This window comes from Solea solea, chromosome 8, assembly GCF_958295425.1.
Source record: "Solea solea chromosome 8, fSolSol10.1, whole genome shotgun sequence".
Lineage (NCBI taxonomy): Eukaryota > Metazoa > Chordata > Actinopteri > Pleuronectiformes > Soleidae > Solea > Solea solea.
Window position 1 is genome coordinate 2,569,640 of NC_081141.1, and position 21,833 is coordinate 2,591,472.

Below are 21,833 nucleotides of genomic sequence, written 5' to 3' on the forward strand. Positions count from 1 at the left end.
AGATAGATAGATAGCTCACAAGCTCACTAGCACACAAACTAGATAGATAGATAGCTCACAAGCTAAGTAGCACACTAACTAGATAGATGGATAAATAGCTAACTAGCACACTAACTAGATAGATAGAGAGCTCACAAGCTAACTAGCACACTAACTAAATAGATAGATAGTTCAAAAGCTAACTAGCACACTAACTAGATAGAAAGCTAGCTCACACACTAACTAGCACACTAAATAGATAGATAGCTAGCTCACAAGCTAACTAGCACACTAACTAGATAGATAGCTCACAAGCTCACTAGCACACTAACTTGATAGACAGACAGACAGATAGCTTGTAAGCTAACTAGCATGGTAGACAGACAGACAGAACCGTATATGGATGTTCAAATATACTGCATGTATAGATAGGTTAGTTTGTATAGACAGATTGATAGAATGATAGACAGACAGACAGAGTCTCTTATTTCCTGATTTTCATGCACTGCTATATTCAGCCGTGATGTAGTTCACACACAGCCTGCAGCTAATGTGGAGTAACTGCCTGGAAGGACCTTGAGGTGCTTGAAAGAAGAAGAGGGGGGGGAATCAAACCGCCCTTGAGTACTGCACGCTCTTCACTTATTTAGGGCAGCCATGTCCAGCAGTGGATTTGAATATGCATGCATATATCCCAGCTACCCTTGCAGCACAATGGTATGTGTCCAGGCACGAGCCTCTTTTCAAAGAAGGAATATGCATGCATCTCATTTGAATATGTTACAGCCACTGTCATTCAGAATAAATCTATGTCCATCTAACACATTTGTTATGGTGAAATGACACAAAACTACTCCAACTGACATGGACCTCTTCAAGCACCACGTTCTCTAATACAACAGACACATGTACTCTAGCACAACATGTCATTGTAATGCTTCGGGTTTGTTTGTATGAATAAAAAATACGTTTGCATTGTGACATTTGAATCCGTTGTTGTTTTTATTCTGTGCCATCTTGGAACGACGACACACTCACTGATTCCTCCTGTTAACAATTGTTGTGCTGTGTTTAATTATTCATATGACATAAATATTGTCATTCCATTCAATTAGATTCACACAACCAGGGGCAATTAGTCGAGAGCACAAAGACAACACGTGGCAGCGAAAACACAACCGAGTTAACTGCCAAGATCCAGCCCAAAAATGAGCGGACTGTACACACTGACTGCAAGTGCTCCAAATGGGACAGTGGGCATGTTTATGTGACTGGAATGCAGTATGAGGTAGTAATGATGAATCTTTTTACAGATGAAGATAATGGTGCCAACATCCAACTCTCAGCAAAACATTTCCCCATCAATCAAACAATTCAAACTCGCCATCAATTCCACGTCTTTCACTATACGAGACGATAAGGTACAATCAAGTGACCCAAGAATCTTAAATGTCTCTCTCTCTCTCTCAATTTGTATGTTTGTATGTTAATCCCCAGATTACTGTGGTCACATTTTGATGAGCATATCGGCGTGACCATTCCCTCAAAATCCCCCCTTGAACACAGAGCAAAGATGACTCCTTAATGCTCGCGCCGAGCGGCTTTGAGGGAAGCCGAGTCTGCACAGTGCACCTCGGAGCCACAGGGGTTTCTGCAGAGAATCCGACTCCAATCCAAGCAACAAGTATTAGTATAATACAGTGCTTGTAAGCCAGGGAGCGGGAGACCTCCAGTTTACATCTCGGAGACTTGGAAGGTGGCAACATGGTGGATGTGAAACTATCTTCCCTGGTCCCTGTGCAAGAGCGGCTAATTAAATACTAAGGAAGGAATAAAATCTTAATGAGAAACACAAGCTTGTTGTGGTGTTTGGCACTGACCAGCTTCCTCTTATTAGGTGTACTTGCCCATATGTGCTTGGGTGAAGTGCCCATTAGAGCCTTCCCTAATGGATCTTCATCCATGGCGCCGAGATGCTAGTGGAATGTACATTTCCGCAATTTCCAAACTTGGCAGGTGAGAGGGCCCTGCGATGAAATTTCTTAGCCACAATAAATATTTTATGCAAATTAAAATTAAATCCTTTGCTTAGTTTAAGCAATTTCTCCTGTAAGTAGTGTATCTGTGGAGGAGATTACAACATTTGCTGGTTTGTTTATAATTTAATTTTTTATGTTGTGGCTGGCGGTGGGGAAAGACAGAACACCTGTGAGTGTTTATAATGTCCCATCTCCCTCACAGCTGCTCCTTTTCAAAACACCTCACTGGTGCAATAATTTCATAAAATTTCATGATTTACCATCTGGTAGACTGAGCTATAAGCACATGCAATAAGCATTTGTATGGCGCCGGTCCCAGAAAGGTACAATAACTGTATATTTTAACTTAATGGCTTTTCCGGGCATGCAAATTTTCCACGGAGCAGATTGCAGAGATGCTACAATGCAAGTCTGGTCCTGTCTGTCTGCCTCTGTCTCACCCTCACCCTCTCACCCCCCCCCCCCCCCCCCCCCTTATACAGCACATGCTTCCCTATCATGTGCTATAAAACATCCACACACAGCAGCGCTCTATTGCCTCTGTCTTTGACTGTGAAGCCGCCCGTGTCAAAATCCATATCAAAGCCGAGAATGAGAGACACGGTAGGAGGTAAAAGCAGATTATTTTCCTTTTAGCATCTAATGTCTTTGCATTTTGGGTAATTAAAATGATTACTACAACAATTACACCAAGTAATTAGAAACTAATTACAATGGCATTTTTTGTGATTACAGGAGCAGATGAAAATAGTGCTCAAAATTAAATTCATTGCATATTCATGGAAATGAAATTAAATAGCGCCGGGTGAATGAGATAATAGAGGCTCAGAGAATGGTGTTCGGAGGGGTTTTGGAGAACAGTGTGGCAAATGCTCTGAACAGGCATTTTGTTACATCAGTGATAATCTTTTAATGGCCACAGAAGTTCATATTTAGAATACTGTCAAATGAACTAAAGCGGGGGTTTTTTTTTTTTTCAATACGGAAACCTTTCAGCTGTACAGTACAATAGGAACATTTAATCACTATCAACCGAAATGAATGAAGAAGCAAGAGTCTTTATGCCTTCTTTATGCTGCTTCATGCACAATGATTGAATTAAATAACCATTCCTGAATTTATCTTATGTCTGTGCATCATCTTCTTTCTCTGTAAGCCTGTCGCACCCCCCCACCACCCCCCACCCACACACACACACCCCCTCATCCCCGACACCCACCGCCGCCGCCTCCCATCTATTGACAATAGTCGGGGGCTTTAGCGGCTGCCATGATCGTGTAATGAGATTCTTCAGATTAAATAGATTTCCTGTTAAACTTGGGGCTGGGGTAGATAGGGTGTCAGGAATGAATGGTTATTAACATTTAAATATATCACAGAATAAGAGAGAGTGCGGCGTGAGACCTGAGAGAGAGAGAGAGAGACAGAGAGGGATGGAGAGGAGAGAGAAAAAGAAAAAAAACAATATGAATTTTTCATTGTTATCGAGTATGGATTTTCCTCCTCGCCAGATTCCTTGTAGGACCTGACGAAACCAAAGTAATTAGAGAGACACAAGCGCGGGGGATGGGGGGCGCCCAAGAGCTGTTCCAGCAAACAGAGCTCATTGTTTATGTAAAGTAGTAAAAGTAAAAGTAACATTCCATGTTTTATCTTCTATCCCATGCCTGTGCTATAGATTATTACACAGTGTTAACAATGTAAACGTCTATGATTGTCTTGCTCGCGAATGGGCTCGTGATGAAATTGATGGTCCTGAGATCCATCACCATCTTGTCAGCTCTTTTTTTTTTTAACTCAGGAAATAGGAGCGATTGTACTTGAGTAACAAAACCTGACTGTGATGGAAAATGACAGCATTTGTCTCTGTTAATGCCAACGGTGGAACGATAACAGACGTTATTACAACGTACACGGAGCAGGGATCGAATCAAGCCGTGACACCAGGGGTCATAGGTCATTATACGTTGAAATGATGGGGAAAATTATACAAATAATTCCTAATTTTAAATGATAATTCTTAAAAAAAAAAAAGGTTTAATCAATGCTCTCATCCTGTCCTCTACAATTCCCGTGCAGTCCTTGACTGCACACGTTCACAGATGGTGCACAATGCACAATGTTTTCGTCCCGGAAAGACAGATTTTTTTTCTATACGCCAGACACGTCAACGAGAAGACAGGTGTGCTATTTACATAACACTGCGACTTGTTGGCAAGCATTCTCTGTAGGTAAATGTCACACATCCACTTTCCCCTCCGAGTGTAAGCCGTCCCACCTGACATGCGTCAAAACTGCGTCCAGTCCGGCCTGCGACGCGCCGACGGCCACTGACCGAATGAGCGCCGTGTTTGGTATTTAATCCGGAATGGTCAAAATGTCACATGAGCACGATGTGGGGGCGAGGATTTTTTATTTTTTTTTTTAAATGTAACACTAACACAAGAAAGTCCTGTTTATGATACCTTTAAGTTTAACAAGACAAACTCTATTTTAAATGAAAAAGTACAGTAAAAATGTAATAATAACCAAAGTATTGTTATCTCACAGCAAAAGATAAATGTTATGTTTTGTTTTGTGTGAAATAGAACGCAGCAGGTTCATTTGGACGGAAGCGTCGGTCAGGTCATGCAGAACGGACAGGAAGTGTGCAATTAAAAGCAAGTAAGTAGGTGCTAATTAGAAAACTAATATGAGTGAATACATTCATCAATTCATGAATTGATAATAATAATAATAAGTCAAAAGTAAGACAATTAAAGCAGTTAAAGAGCTAAAGCAGAACATTGGTTTGAATCCATCTTCCTAATTATGTGCAACTCCTTGTGTTTATGTACTAGGACACGTTGTGTAATTGTATTTGGACAAAATGCAGAGTTTATGTCTGAGCGTTGACTGAGAAAACTCAGATATGTCGACAGGAGCGGTGTCATCCAGTGACACAAGCCGCAACTGCTAAAACCGCACGCCGTAATTGCCAACGATGACAAAGCTGCAGAATTCAGCAGTTTGGTTTTGTGGGGTTTTTTTCGGTCCTCAGCCGCGGAGTGTGTCGGTGTCAGAAACTCTTGAATTATCAAACAAACAAGACACGAAGAACTGGCTCGCTCTCCCTGGAGTTCAGCGCACTACAAGCCATCCTTCATGCCGGGGCCAGTCTGGCTCCGTGCATGTAGAAGCAGGTGTGGTGGCAGGACAGTGGAAGCTCCCCTCTCCAGCTTTGCCTTCACTGCTGCCCACTTGTTAATGACCGGGCTGTGGGAAGCGAGTCCTTTGTGTACAGTGTTATAAAGCACTCAAAGCCTCCAGGATGGCAGCAAGCTCACTCCTTGGCCCTGGGGCACTCTGTGGAGAATAACACACACCTCATGCTTTGTTTTCCTGCACCGGGAGATCCCACACCAGAGGTGAACACGAGTATAACAGGAGCGGCGTCAAGTGTCGGTTCTATTAAAAGTCTACCTCTGCTTACATGTCCTCCCCCCAGGTACAGAAACACACTTTTTTGTTACACACACGTCTCTGAAGTATTAAAAACATAAAGATTAAAACATTCAAGGTAATCCTATTCGACTTTTCTCGGTATGCTTAGATTGGTCTTGACAGGCGACCAATTAGACTAATAAACTTGTGCATAATGAAGTCTCATCGCAGGAAATCGCAAGAAATCCAGGTCGTGCGGTCCAGTTAAAAAACATACAGTAGTTTGCAAACGGCCACAAATCCAACTCTTATCCAATAGACGTGTAAATAAGCGACTGTTTTCCAACCATATTAGCACAGAACGCGATGCTATCATGTCCGTGATGTGTTTACAACCCATTTCCAATAGCCAATTATCATTATGCAGATTTATAGATGAGCTTTGACAGATGTTTAATAGCATTTTTTTTTTTTCCCCCACTGCAAGATGTGCACAAGTTATTGTATTTAGAGATTTTCTCTGGTAGAAACTACAGATTCCAAGCCTTGGACTGAGCTACATCAGATTTTATGATCTGATTTCCAACAGTGTGTGGCATTGATTCGTATCAGGTGTAATCTCTTTTGATTTCCAAACCATGTGTTCCCCCCAAATTTCGGTGGATCGATACACTCCTGTACGTCGCATCGGGTTTGCTTTGTTAACCCCCCTGTTTTTCACAGAGTTTATTCAATTTATATTTAGGCTCTCAGAATTACACCCATACATTTATTTGACATTGTCATCAATATTTATCACATTTATCTCGCAAAAAGTACAGGATTTCACCGGTCAGCTACAAAGACAATAAGACTCCGGACCAAGAACTCATAATATTTTGGTTCCAATTACTATTGATTTTGCAATTGTTTTGCAGCAGGATGTTGTTTTATTACTAATATATTTAATGTGTAAATCGATATGAACACTTTGCTCGGCTCATTCAAAGAAAGGCTTTCAAATCAAAGACGCAGACTCCCAACAGCTGTTTTCATTCCTCCACTAAATGACCACAGGAAAAAAAAAAAAAGCCCATTTCAACACTTCCTGTACACAGCATGTAAAAGATTGTGGTGGTGGGGGGGGGGCAAAAAACACGTGTAGGAGCATTTTGACTCAATTGGCTTGTAGCACGGGCTAACAGAGGGCCAGCGGTGGGGTTTGAGCTCCACAAAAGACCGTCAAATGTAAGTGCAATTACTGCCACAAGCAATAAAACAGCCACTGCATTCCATAGCAACGGTGAGAGGCTGCCTAGGAACCCGAGAGCACCGCCGGCCTTCCCGTGTGGGCCTCGGTTTGAGTGATGACGGCTCAACATGATGGAGTAAGGCACAGTGAACCAGACCGTGTGGAGTACATTTATAATCTGTAATTGATAACGTAATAAAGGATGTGAATAGGCTCGGAGTGACTTCTCTCCGTTTGAAGTCACTGTCATGGCAGGCTTGTGTTTTTCATGCCTGGGTGGAAGTTGCTCGGCGATGTGAGTACATTCGAGCCAAATTACCGGCGTCTCCCTCTCTATCGCTCTGCTCTCTGTCAGCTCCCGCTTTATCACAGAATACCTCTACCTCTTTTTTCGCTCTGCAGACTGTGTGACATGGAATTGACATGTAGGTTTGGAGGCAACATGATGCTATTGAGCTGTGATGTAAAGGCAGCTACCAGGCTCCTAAACACATCCATGCTAGAGCGGGCATGGAGCAGAGGAGCCGGCAGCGGCACTCACTGCTGGGTGTAACTCAGCTGCAGGCCTCTTAGATCAATGAACCGCTCTGTGCTTGTGCAACAGCAAGGTCAGGCTCGGGATCTGGACGAGGTCACGTGACGTGACCATGTGGGATTTGACGCTGCCGAGATGGAAGTCGACATTTATGGAAGCTGACAGTGATTATCCATGTAGAGTCATCTTAACATAAAACTCCATGAAAAGACTTTAAATGACATGTACAGTACATTATGCGGGGCCGTATAGGCCACAATCCAAACTCACCTCTCACATAGACTACTGAAAATCAAACCTCTGACAAATACTAGTGAAACCTCTCACATAGACTACTGAAAATCAAACCTCTCACATAGACTAGTAAAACCTCTCACAGACTAGTAAAACCTCTCACATAGACTAGTAAAACCTCTCACATAGACTAGTGAAACCTCTCACATAGACTACTGAAACCTCTCGCATAGAATACTGAATACCTCTCAAACAGACTACTGAAAATCAAACCTCTGACAAATACTAGTAAAACCTCTCACATAGACTACTGAAAATCAAACCTCTCACAAATACTAGTAAAACCTCTCACAGACTACTGAAAATCAAACCTCTCACAAATACTAGTAAAACCTCTCACAGACTACTGAAAATCAAACCTCTCACAAATACTACTGAAACCTCTCACAGACTAGTGAAACCTCTCATATAGACTACTGAAACCTCTCACATAGACTACTGTACTGAAACCTAGCCTTGTCAAGCTGATAAAGTATCTCAAAATAATGATTTAGTCATTATAAGTCATTATTTTCAGATTCTAACTCAATATTTTGAGATACATCATCAGTTTGACTAGTGTAGGTTTCAGTAGTCTATGTGAGAGGTTTCACTAGTCTATGTGAGAGGTGAGTTTGGATTACGGCCTATACGTCCCCTCATAGTACATGGTGCCGTTATGTAATTGGACACATTTGGATGCGATGCTCGGGAAATCATATCAATGATCATTAAAAAGGAAAGGTGCACAGCTGTGAGTGAGTGAGTGACTGGCACACACTGCCAAGAGAATCTTCTGAGGCTGTTTGCTATTTGACAGCGTGTCTCGCTAAAGTGTCGAGGTTGGGGAGGGGGGGCGCCTGGTACAGGGCTCTAAAGTGAGATGGAGGTGCACACTGGTCAAATCGAAGGGTAAAGTGGTAGCGTTGGCTTCACTCCTTCCTAATGCCCTACGGCACCTCCACCATTAGCATTCCCCACTGCGACTTGAGTTCATAAGACTAATGGAGTTGCTACCTGGGGACATTAATTGTGTGTGACACCACTCGGGGGCTTTTGTGCACTCACACTAATATCACCGTGCCGGCCTGACAAAGCGCCCGAAAAGATTACAAACAAAACCCAAATAACTGCCAGTGTTGTGTTGCTTTTTGACAGCGGAGTACGTGCGCCGCTCGCTCGTGTGTGCGCGGGGGACTCGTGGGTCGGCGAGGATCGGGCCCCACTTACAGAGTGTTGTACAACCTGAGGAGCCAAGTGATACGTTTAAGAAAAAATAAGTGTCTTACCCAAGTGTAGGGATGACTTCATCACCGCGGGACAATCCCTGACAGCGTTACGACGCACATCAAACTTCTCCTTCACTGTGACACATGCATGATATCATCTAATAAAAATGCAGGCCTGGGCGCGAGCAAACGGCGCCTGGGAAGCTCCTCCAAGAGCACCTTCAATCCACAAGGCGCTGCAGGCTGTCGTGTAATGGAGACCACGTGAGGAGTTCTTTGTCTATAAAAGTCAAAGTGTAATTAATGTACGTCTGTTTTGACCACTTAGGACCGGCCCGGCGATATATTTTACAATCATTTAAAAAAAAAATTGTCATCACATTGTAAACTGTAATGTTTTGGCCACATTTACTTACATCGTATTGATATTTTTGCAAATAACACACTGTTAATTGATCTTTTCAAATAAAAATGAGTGCTGTCAGTTTAATGCATTATTAACGGAATTAGCACAAACCCATTTTATCGGATTATAAAAGATTAACTTTTTGGCCTAGCAAACGTTGTAGTTTTATTCACATGCTGTTGCAACAACTAGTAACATTAGAAAACTACAACACCACACCAGATCTAGCTAGACTGGAAACAAAACAACAGGCACGCTGCGCACACTCGTTAGTGAGCTATAGAGTAGTAAGCTAACGTTCTTCTCCGTCTCCAAGCTAGCTCTCCGTATCCAACGCAGCCCGGATCATTTCTCGACGCGCTCCCCACATCCAAGTCATGATGTACGCAGTGTTACCAACCAAGCTAGCAGACCCCCGAACCGTAGTAAGGAGACCTCCGAAGACCGCTAGCTCCTTTAGCTCGGATTAGCTCGTTACGGCAACAACACATTAAACCACGGGACTCCGTCTGCCTTTATTCACAGCACTGCAGGCTGATACACAGCCTCTCTTATTATTGTGCGGCTCTCACAATAAGAGGAATAACTAGAAATATGCAGGTGACAGAGATATTGTCTCAATAAGAAAAAACATTGGCACAAAGCAAGCCGATGATCCAATGTTGATAAAATGAGAAAAAATAACAGGACAAAAAGATATCAAGGGACATTTAGAATAGATGAAAATGTGCGATTAATTGCAATTAAATATTTTAAATCGTTATAAAAATAAAAATAAAAAAAATAGCATGACTTGTGCTTCACAAACAGTGGGTACAGTACATACACCACACTGTATTGTATAATAGAGTAAATGTGCACATATGCCGCCCTACTCACGACATAAAAATCAACCGCTAACTTTAAGAGTGGACCGCAGCTAACAAAGCAATAACAACTTGACTTTGTTTGTCAATGATCATTAGAACGTAGTAATTACAGTTCTCAAAGCTGCACTGCATCACCTCCAGTGATTTGTTAACGTTAGAATTCCACCTCTGTACCGTTATACCACGTCCTTGGCTGTGTCAAGCAGACCCGTCAGACCCGACTGAGGGAGCATTCATTTGTGCATATGCCAGCAGTGCAGCGGTGGGCGGGGACGGGAGGATTTAATCCCAACAAACTGCCGAACAACCCAAGTTTTATGAGCGGTAGAATTCACTTGTGAAACTGTTCACGGGCGCTTCATACGCCAACCTGTTTGCAGCTGCTTTTACTTTATACTGAGAAGCACAGAGGGAGTCAGGAGAGTTTAATGTGACAGACATTTGTTAATAGGTATATAACTTATTCACTACACCAGGGGTCATCAATGTGGTGCCACCTCATTTGCATGCATCCATATGGTCACTGGGTAAAATAACATTGTTATTGTTCATAAAAACTGTGATAATCGTTGGGAGTAAGTACTGTGTATGCATTTGAATGCATAATATTCATTATTTAAATGGTTAAATTGCATAAAATGTTAAAATGGTATTTTTCTCTATACCCTTCAGGTTAGCTCTCGGTCTCAAAATGGTTGGCGACCCCTGCGCTACAGTTTCAAGTGTTGTGATAGATGATAAATGATTGTAATTATAGTTAACTTAAGATGTTGAAATTGTGAATGTCAAACACCTTGTAGTTAGATGTGCGGTGGTTGTTGATGGACGAGCAGTGAGTGACGTGCTAACAACGATAAAAGAAAATCCAATTGTCCACTTAACTGTTGACAAAAATCGCCGAATTTACGCACTTCCCGTTCAAATACACGGGCGAGCGGTGAGGCGAGGCAGCGATGAAAGTCTTGGTCTTGTCTTGGTCTCGATACACTGTGGTCTTGGTCTCGACTTGGTCTCGGTTCAGGTGATCTTGACTACAACACTATGCCCATCCCTGCCTCTCCTTATATCGCCAATATACATGCAGGAAGTACTGTGCTGCACTGATAGGGGGCAGTGCTGAGCCTCATAGGAACATGCGTAACAGGTTCAATTTGAAATAATTGAATTTGATGAAATATTCTTTTGGTTTTATCGTATTGTTGAACACTATGGAATTGATTAAAGCATAATTGAACGCTTTTAAAAACAGCTACATGTTTCAATTAAGGTAAAAATTTAAATACAAGCTTCTATTTTGGGTTCATATATTTGTACATACTGCGACGCCATACACATTTGACAAATCTGAACCATCTGAATACACAAACAATGACAGGATGAAAATGATGCGACATCCCGGTATTTATCATCAAGATTTCTGTTGTCATTTTTGTTGGAAATAAAGATGTACAGTGCGGCGATGGCCTTTGGAAAAAAAAGGAGTCAAACCAATTTACACTTCCATAATTACATTTGTATCAACACTGAAAGTTTGAGCGGTCCTTTCTGATCCCATTTTTTTTCGACATCCATTGGCCTCATCGAGCGGCTGGAAAAAATCATTATCCACTTTTGTCACAACATGTTGTAGCGGACCACAATAAAGCAAGAGTCATGTAATGAATGTCAGAATTATTTCCATCAGATATTGTGAAATACGCGTTGAGAAGGGCCCATTCAAAGAGATAATATGATAATTTGATTTCACAGATAGGCTGAACGGAAATGCCTTGTCTGGACATTTTTGAAAAGCAGAATCCATTATTTATTCTTAATTCATCCTGGCATAAATTAAAGGATTTCTGCAGGCCATTAACTCATCCATTAATACCCAGGGTCAAGATTATTGAAGCCCAGGGTAAAGCAATATGAAGGGCTATTTCTTCAAGATGTGTCATCTAATGATTACAGCAGGGTTCTGAATCCTCTGCCATTAATTGTAAAATAATCTCCTCCCTTTGCTCCAGATAAACAGCATGGAAAGATAATAGTCACACGGGTAGATAATCCTGTTGCAAAAAAAAATTAATTTCCATTTCATTTGTTTTGTTATGTTTCAGGCAATTTCAGGGCCGCGCTTGATTGTCTCTGAGGATATGAAGTGTAAGAACAGGGGGGGGGCTGGGCGGGGGGGGGCACCACTGAAAGGAGGTGTAAAATTAGGTTTGTGTCAGCACAAAATAGAAGCCCGCTGAGCTATTTTTAATTCCGATTGTTGGAGTGTATGATGAAGGTGGCTCCGAAATGCAGGGGAGTATGAAACGATAAAAATTGGGGTGCAAGGGCTCCATGTGTGCGCAGGATTGCTGGGATACACACTCATCCCAATTTGTTTCATGTGTCCCCGCAGTGTCACACAATGTGCTTTTCACTCCAGTTTAAAGAGAGAAAGAGAGAGAGAGAGAGAGAGAGAGAGTTGTAGTTTGGTAGAGTTTTTTTCCCCCTGAATAAATCCACACAGATGGCGGCGAAGCCTCTGTAGGCTGCAGGAACGCGCTCGCTGCTCAGGTGTTCAGCCGCTCTCCACTGATTTGGGGGCCCGTGCAAAGGAAGATGAAATTAAGGCGAATAAAAATCATATTAAAGAATATTACAGCCTAACAGCCATTAGTCTGCAGCTCCCTGTCACCTTTTGATGGATTCCTCACTTAGTTCAATGAATGGTCTAATGACATTGATAAAATCACTTGCAACCAAATAGAAAGCCGCTATGTTCCTTTGACGCACGTGCAAATTCACTTAAAATGCGGGCACTTACTCATGCTTTTCAAATTTTGGGGGCAAAATTTACATCTGGAGGGAGAATTTCTATAATGCAAGCCCACCCCCCCCACCACCACCACCACCCCACACACAGAAAAGGGAAATGCTGTGCCTTAAAGCAGCTTATATCTCCACACCAACTCCCGGGATCCTTAGCCCCACTCTGACATACTAAGGGGAATTAATTTTACAAGCATGGGAGTTCCTCCTTATTGCTTCCTGCTAGTGCAGAAGCGCCCCGGCTTCAAAAATGTTCCTGACATACACATGCACAATAGATGAGCTGCACGCGTGCTCACAGCCCATGAATACAAAGTCAAGTCAGAGCTGCAGCCAGCGGTGTTGAGTGGACTGGAAATCCTTCAGTATTCACTGACCTCTCTGCTATTTCATCCTCTACCCAACTATTTTTCTAGTTTGGGGAAAACACTTTCTATCACTGTCAGGTTTGGGCAAAGGATAAAAACTCTCTACTAGCGGATTAGCTGTCTGCGCCGCGCTCGCCGCTGTACTGCAGCAATAAAACACAAGCTTACACAGATCTCGCACAGCTCCCTTACCTTTACTTTGAGCGCTGAATTGGGAATCGGATTTATTTTGTTTCATAATTTCCGCAGACAATGACTCCCTCTGTGATGGAGTATCCGACTGTGACCGAGCAGGTTACATGGAATTTACAGCGGTAGTTTAAACATTACTGGCCAATAGTAGGCACTTTAAAGACAGCAAACTTATAACCCCGCCGTCTCTTTTATTACACACATTACGTGAGAATAAGCTCTCTTGTCCTTGTTTGTCTTAAAAGAAGAAAAAAAAACAAAGTGACTGTGGAAACATGACGGCACAATTTCTCTGCGCGCGTGACAATGCAAACAGATATGAAACCATTCCATCTATTTAATTAAGACAGCTTAGTAGTGGCACTCGGTCGCAGGGTGTTTAAGCTAATTACGGTATTAATTACAACATTAATTAAATGACATAATTGCCTTTCAAAACAATGACTCCTGTATCCCCGGTAAGGTAAAGGGTTAATTCACTGTGGAAGCAGGCATGCATTATTTACATGCTCGGATGAATAATACATTTAGAAAGTGGGCTTATAAATTCACTGGTCCAAAAGGAAAGCAAAGCTTAGTGGCGAAGGCACGGCTGATTTAAATATCTGTCCTAAATGAATATTTCTTTGAGTTACAGTTGCAACACAGTGGACACCCAGGGGATTATATTACACCAGCGTATGATTCCATTCTTGTCTCGTCCTTATTTACATTCAGTGCTGCAAAGATAATCACACGTGAAACTAGAGCTGCAACTAACGATTATTTTCATAATTCGATTCTTTTTCCTCGATTAAATTTCCAAAATCTTCAAATCGATAAATATCAGAGAACCTTAAAAAATGTCGATCGGTATTCGTCAAACCTGGAAATGAGGATGTTCTCAAATGTCTTGTTTTGCCCACAAACCAAAATGATTCACTTTTAATGATTTCTTTGTTATCCAGAGCAAAGAAATGAAGAAAATAGTCACATTTAAGAAGCTTAAACAATCGGAAATGTTGTTTTAATCATGAAAAAAAAGCGATTAATCGAAAATAGTTGTCGATTAATTTAGTAATCGATTAATAATTGATTAATTGTTTCAGCTCTACATGTAACCTCTCTATAGACAAAGACAGTAAAGGAGTGGATTCACTTTAACAGCATTTGTACTTTGTGAAAAATCTAAGACGGACTGAAAATGTTTAAACTACGCACATGTAAGCGTCTGGAGAGGTAAACATGCAATCAAAAAGGAAAGAAAAAAGGAGAAATGAAAAGGTGGAGCGGAGAAGGTACCACACTGAGCCAAAGCAAAAACATTTTCAATTTCCACGCAGACACACACGAAAAAAAAAAAAAAAAATTACATCTCAGTCTGACGAGTGACTAATCAAGGCGAGCGAAATGGCGCCGCAATAAATTACTCCACTGTGAAATAAACCACACAAACAGACTGATGATAATAAATGTAAATTATTTCTGGGGAGAAATTTCCCTGCTACATGAGTAATATGAACCATCAGGAAGGAGTCTTCCTTAACATTAATTACAGAAAATGACAAGTGAGCTGACAAGTAGGAAGGCTCATTATCTGAAAACATATTCACAACTTCGCAATTTGCGCAAGATGGACTCCAGCTAAATTAATCTCCTTTCTTTGCATGAGCCCCTTCTAATTTTCATGTTATTAACAGGTTTGCAGTATCACTCAGTGCTTGTCACCCTAATCAGGTTTTTCGGCGTGTTCGGGAAACCGTGGTGTCATTTGAAAAGGATCAGGCCTCATAATGTGCTCTCCATCACGCGTCTGAATCTACAAGGTTGCTTTTAATAAGGTTCCTTAATCATTTCTCCTTTTTGCTCAACTTTTGGCCCGGTTGGATTCCATTATCACTCCCTTTCACCGAGGGTCGCCATTAAAGGAAGAGCTGCTTTATACGGAACTGGAACAGGAAGCACGCGGAGACAGATTCAGCGGGGGTTTCATGCACAAGACGTTCTGAGATGAGTTTTAATGTTTACAAATACAAATAAGAACCAGATATCATTTAAAAACCACCAAAAAAAAAACCCTACTTATAATAAAAACTAGAGTTGTTCCGATTCGGATACCAGTATCGGAAATGCCTCCGATACTGGTATCGGCGAGTACTGGAGTCCAGGCACTGATCCGAAACCACGTAATTTATTAGCGCTCCGTTAGCTCTGACACAGTTCTTCTTCGCCGCGCTTAAAACAGTTGTGCTGTTTTAGAGGCGTGAAGAAGAATTGATCACCTGACCCCTGTAGACAGGGAGCTAACGTTAGCTCATCATGCAAGCGGTTCGGCAGTATTTACCAGTTAGCTCCGTTAGCCGTGTTAGCTCTGTTAGCCGTGTTAGCTCCGTTAGCGGGTCCGTTTATGGAACTAAATGAGCGGCGCTACAAATAGCAAAAAAAAAAAAAAAAGGGTTCCATTTGCTTTATTCATTCACAGAGGGTTTAACACAATGAGTATCGGTATCGGTACTCCGTATCGGTCACAGCAAGTATCGGAATCGGTATCGGGAGGGAAAAAATTGTATCGGAACATCTCTAATAAAAACAAAATGCCACCGATTTCTTTATTTTTCACAGAAATGTTAGTGAGTCTTGACGCCCATATCCATAAACTGTACGTTCACCGGCTGCATTTCATAAGTGTGATTTTATTCAGTCCCCCCGACGCTGCCTTTCCCTCTCCATCCAACTCATAACTCGCGCATCAAGATGCAACGAGCACAGGCAGTAACAACAACGAGTGCTCTGAGTTGTTCCGTCGGCTCCGGATGAATAAATCATGGCAAATATAAGATATCTGCATGTCCAAAATGTAATCTGGAAATTTGCTGTATTGCAAACCCAGTTTAATTCACAGGTAGCCTCATGATAGCTGAAGCAGAAATGCAATATGTCATGCAAAATTAGTTCAGAAAGAATAAGTTTCAGGGGGAAGCAAAATGTTATGAGGGAGTCCATAATGGCAGAGGCAGCTTTATCTGCGCGGCTCTCTCACACACACACACACACTCTAATTACATTTCACAGATTGTACTACAATAGCTGCTGGTAACCTTTAGTGGATGGGCTTTTCAATAATGCAAAGTACACATTTTCATATCTATTTTTCCCACAGTGCATCCCATTTATTAATTTGCTGAACACAATAAAACAAAGAGTGAATGTAATGCGCTCCTTTGCTCAAAAGGCACCGAACAAGATAAAAAACACAAAGCCGTCGCTCTGTAATGAAGAATGGGGCCGCATGCAAAACCAAGCAGCCCTAAAGTCTGACGTTACCAATTTGAAAGGCCATTTGGTTTGTAGCGGTGAAATGTTTTGTGTCTCAAACTTGGTTTTTGTCTTCATCTCTCCCCCTGTACAAAATAATTCACACGCTTTGCCACAATTGTGGAGATAACACGGACGCATACATCATGTGGAAAACTCTAAATAAATACTGTGTGTGTGTGTGTGTTTGACTTTGTTATGCTGTTGGTTTTGTTGACACATTTCCTGCAGAGTTAGTCACCTGACAGCGTTGTACAGACTTGCTTTGGAGATCAGAAGCAATTTAAAGGCTTGGTGGTTTTACATGAGGTGTTTGTTTGTACCATTTAAACCGGGAATCTAGAGCAACTTCCTCATCATCACACTTAATACTTTAACGGATGCCACGCTAGGACGGAGTTTCAACAATTCAACACACTTGACTGCTCTTTAAATAGTTTTTTATGTATGCTTTCAACATTTCTGTGGTCAAAAATTGCTGAATTTACACATGTTCATTGCTGCCTCTCTTTATATCGCCAATAAACATGTTTGATTATACATGCACTACACGTGCTGACGTTCAACTGTCTGTCTAATGTATTTAATGGACGCGTGTGACCTATTTAGTCTTTCTGATCAGCCGTAAATGTGCAGTTAATAAGCACAGGGTGAGGCAGGTAGTACCGTGTCGCACTAATAGGGGGCAGTGCTGAGTACAGTATGTATACATATAAAGGTATGATCATACACAATTTTTTATTTTAATTTAAAAAAAAATAAAATAATTTTCATTTTCAAATTTGACCTTATATTAATAAATATTATTTCGGTTTTTTTTCTTGCTATCGTATTGTTGAACTGTATAGAATTGGTTAAAGCATAATTAAAAGCTTTTAAAACAACTAAATGTTTGAAATACAAGCTTCTAATTTGGGTTCATATATTTATATATACACATATATACATATATACACATATATACTGTGCATATACATATATATATACATACATACATACATACATATGTATATATATATACACTTATATATTTAATTATTATGATTATTATAGTTATTTAACATTGTCCTTTGTCGGGAATGTTCCTTTTTCTGTGTTAAAAATGTAAAAAACATAATTTTGAAGGCAATATTTACTTTATTTTTACTCTATTGATGCTCTTCTGTCGTTAAGACTCTTTCACAACAGTCTGTTCTAAGTAAAAAACTACGCTAACGGCGCGTTTTAGGACACGTCCAGCAGCAGTCGGTTGACGACGGACTGCGACACACAAATAAATGTACACGAGGCGACGTAAGAACAGTCGACAAGGAACAAAGTCAATCTCATTTGACAAATAAGAGATATTCTGCCTCTGGAAGCTGTGTTTCTGCTCCATGCATAAACAGGCACGCGTCCGTCTGAATGCAAAAAATAATTAAGGGCATATTTCCAAATTAGCCAGTCTGCAGGTACAATTATTATGCATTACTGTCTGCAGAAAAACCAGACTATGGCCCTTGGTTAAACAGTTAAACAGCCTCATAACACAAATAACACGTCCCTTTGATCCAAATCAACTGTGACAGCTGCTACAAGGGATTTTTAATTGAATGATTATTGTATTAAAGAGTTCCTTTTAATGGAGCGTGCACCTCTGCAATTATTTCCGCTTTAAGAACCTGGACCCTGGGCAGGTCTTCGCAGCCACGGGCGTTTGGTTCGCTTCCAAATGAGTGATTCGTATACGGAGAGACCCGACTTTACTCTGTGCGCAAATACAAGTGTAAAAGTTTGTACATAAATGCTTGGAAGTACAAAAGAAGACAAATTCTCGAAAATAGTGATAGAAAAGTGATAGAATCCATATCTACACATCAAAAAAGAAACCTTCTGTAGCTTCTGTCCTGAAATTCACCTCCATTTTGCCCACAGTGTACACATCCGAATATGTGCATGTACTGTAAAGCACACAAATTACAAAGTCAATCATGTTGGCGATGGTAAATTCAAAGGATTCAATTCCGTAACGAGCGCACAAGCTTTGGAAACTGGAAACGATGTGTGTATATCTGGGATTTACAGCCGGGGAAGGGAAGAAGAATGGATGTCGAAAATAAGAACAGTCACAAGAAGTCCACTATTCATTCATTCATTCATTCAAGAACAATTTACCACACATGAAATAATCTTGTAGCCATGAGTAAAATGATAATCTACAGTACTGTCAATAAAGATGAAACTGTAACAGTTTTAGAAATAGTTGTGAAAAGTGTCAAGTTGTCTTTTTTATCGTAGAATATAATACTAAATAATAAAAGCAATAATTAGACATCCGGTTAATGTTTTTACTGTGAGATGAACATCATTCCGTATCAAAACAGTCACTTTTACATTGAAATTTCTGTAAAAAGTCTCTCTCTTGACCAGACTAGATGCTCACTGACGCTTTGTGTTTGACACCGTCGCACTAAGAGAAGAGCAACAGCCAAAAACAACACTTATCTTTCACAGATGAACCTATAAAAAGGAAAATACTGTGCATCACTACTACTCCAGCAGCTTATTGGACAAACAGATCGTCAGAGCGGTCACCAGACAAAAAACGAATTAGAGTTCAGGACATAATTGCTGTGTTGTTGTTTGTTTTCGATCAAATCTAACACAAAAAAATGGAACTTTCTGCCCACACAGACGCATGGATTTACACACAGCTCTGACAGAGTCCAGAATACTGATCAGTGGTCTGTTCTTCTCAGACAAGCTGCCAATAAAACCCTTCAAACTCTGGCCCACATCGATCCAGCTATGAGCCAGCATTCACTTCTTCCACATCACGAGATCAGCGGTTCTAAAAAATCTAAATAACAGACGAGGACCCAAACCATTTGCTCTCCATGTCTTTCACCATCTGCAAACATGAGGACCAACAACCACGACACCATTTCCCCCTGGGCTCGGATCAACTCTCACAGCGATTCGTTTAACCGAGACAGAGGAAGAAGAAAGATTGGGAAAACCAACAGGCAGCCATGTTGGACGTAGCTACAGACGGATGAATTGGCACAGTGAAGGAAATTGACCAAATGGCACGGCAGCCATGACAAAAACATAGAACGACACAGTGGTCAAACAAAGACCAAATCACACTTACTTTTTGACGGTTTCATGAAGTTCGACCTGGAAAAACAACAAAAAAAACGGTACAGTTTAGGTGAGTGAAGGTGCTGCATGAATATGAAGCTTCAGTCTTTGCAGAGTTTGTTGACATACTTTTCACTTTTTCCTGCAATAAACCTCTGAGCCACATGAGGGCGCATGTTCGTCATCACTCTCTGCCATAGCAGCTCCCGATTTCCGCAGCCAGCCACATGAAGCGGACGCTTGGCTCGCGAGATCAGGCCCAGCTCAATAACAGATTGCAGCTCAAGTTAGCCAAACCTCCAGCTGTGCCAAGTCACTTGCCAAGTGGATTTTTCCATTTTCCTAAAAAAAAAAAAAATGTTTAAAAATGAAGACAAAACTGTCCTGAAATAGAGCGAACGCTGGGCTGTAATACGTCATATGATAAGTCAAAAAGTACAAACACTAACAATCACATGTTCTGTGAACTGCCTTTAATATACAGTATTTCATATTTAGTATGTTTTAAATAACACATGCTTTAAAGAGGTGGTTTGGTTTACCGACTCAAACTAATACTACTTGTAACAGAAATTGTATTTAATGCAGATTTAGCACGTAATGAATTTTCCTAATCGATTAATCTGTCGATTATTTTCTCGTTTGGTCCATAAAATATCAGAAAACCTATAAAAATGTTGATCCGTGTTTGTCAAACCTGGAAATGATGATGTTCTCAAATGTCTTATTTTGCCCACAAACCAAAATGAGTCACTTTTAATTATTTCTTTGTTATTCAGAACAAAGAAATCAAGAAAATACTCACATTTAAGAAGCTTAAACAATCGGAAATCTTGTTTTAATCATGAAAAAGGCTTCAAACCGATTAATCGATGATCAAAATAGTTGATTAAACGATTAATAAACGATTCATCGATTAATTGTTTCAGCTCTAGTTTCAAGTTTAAAAAAAATTTAAATAGTCTTAAATAAACTGTCTGTGTTGATTCTACACCTATTCCATGACTTTATACAAATAAATATTTGTTATACGGTTCAGGACTCGTGTGAAAACTAACACACAAACGGAAACAACAAACTTTTCGCATTTCCGTTTCCGGATTGTTTTGACTTCAGCAGCTGGCGAATGATCCGAAATCCCCTGAGGAACTGAGAGTCAGTCATTCATTCATCCATTCATCCATCCACCTGAGGCTCGCGTGGCCGCCGCCGCCGCTGCTTTAAACCCAGCTGACATGGAGTGAAAGGCAGGGAACAAGGGGGACAAGTCGCAGCAGAACCCGGATCTTCTTGCAGCACCGCGATATGCGCAACCGCCACTTTGCGGTAGCTCGTCGCGCTCACTTTTTTTTTAACAGCTGATACTTCCGGTCTGCGAGTGTTTACCTCAACCATCATGAAGGTAAGTGATAGTTGCTCTCAGGGCCGGCCCGAGCCTTTAGGGGGCCCTAAGCAGAATGTGATTTCAGGGGCCCCGCTCCCACCACGTGGAGTCACCTGTGCTTGATGATTATTGACACAAATGTTACATGAACAATTGTATTAATACAGACGGATTATGAACTACTGGCCCCCCTGGGCACCGATGCATAAGGACCATTTTATTCGTTCAAGAGTGGGTGCAAACAGGAAGGGGGGTCTGGGGCTCCTCCCCCAGGAAATTCCAAATTTGGTAGAAGCATTTGTATATGAGTTTATTTATTTTTTTTCAACAGATCTTTGAACAGATTGGTAAATGTGCATGAAGTGAGCAGTCTTCAACTAAAACACGAAATCAAAATGGACAAACATTAATATTATCAGAAATAAAATGTTCCAAAAAAAACTAGATACTTCAGAACGGGAAGAATGTAACACAGAGAGGGAAGTGATGACGAGCTCGGGCATTCAGGAATTCACATTTAAAGAATAGGTGAGAAAACACAGATGGAGACACCGCCTTGCTGAAGATATTTTAGGCGGATGATCCGGTCGCACTCGATGTGTTGGGTGTTTGTTGATGCCAACTGCCATGAAGCAAGAACAGGCGGAGGAAACACTGTCCACAGCCGGCTAATTATACCTCTAATT

The 21,833-nt window shown here is 41.1% G+C and overlaps 1 protein-coding gene and 1 long non-coding RNA gene across 4 annotated transcripts in view; one reads left to right on the forward strand and one right to left on the reverse strand.

The window, feature by feature from the left end:
- The window catches only part of LOC131463742 (uncharacterized), a 131,887-nt gene that overhangs the window by 104,539 nt on the left and 5,515 nt on the right, over positions 1–21,833 (reverse strand). Inside the window, exons 2-3 of the long non-coding RNA XR_009241114.1 lie at positions 19,893–20,105; positions 19,774–19,799 (exon numbers count right to left, since the gene is read on the reverse strand). This is a non-coding gene — a long non-coding RNA (uncharacterized LOC131463742). The remainder of the gene's footprint in view (positions 1–19,773; positions 19,800–19,892; positions 20,106–21,833) is intronic.
- The window catches only part of mvb12bb (multivesicular body subunit 12Bb), a 59,879-nt gene continuing 58,941 nt past the window's right edge, over positions 20,896–21,833 (forward strand). For 2 of the 3 annotated variants that reach the window (XM_058635734.1, XM_058635736.1), the window contains exon 1: positions 20,899–21,165. The gene's annotated coding sequence lies outside the window, so the exon portion shown is untranslated. Of the gene's footprint in view, positions 21,166–21,833 lie in introns of all 3 variants that reach the window. The other variant, XM_058635735.1, reaches the window with a different exon arrangement.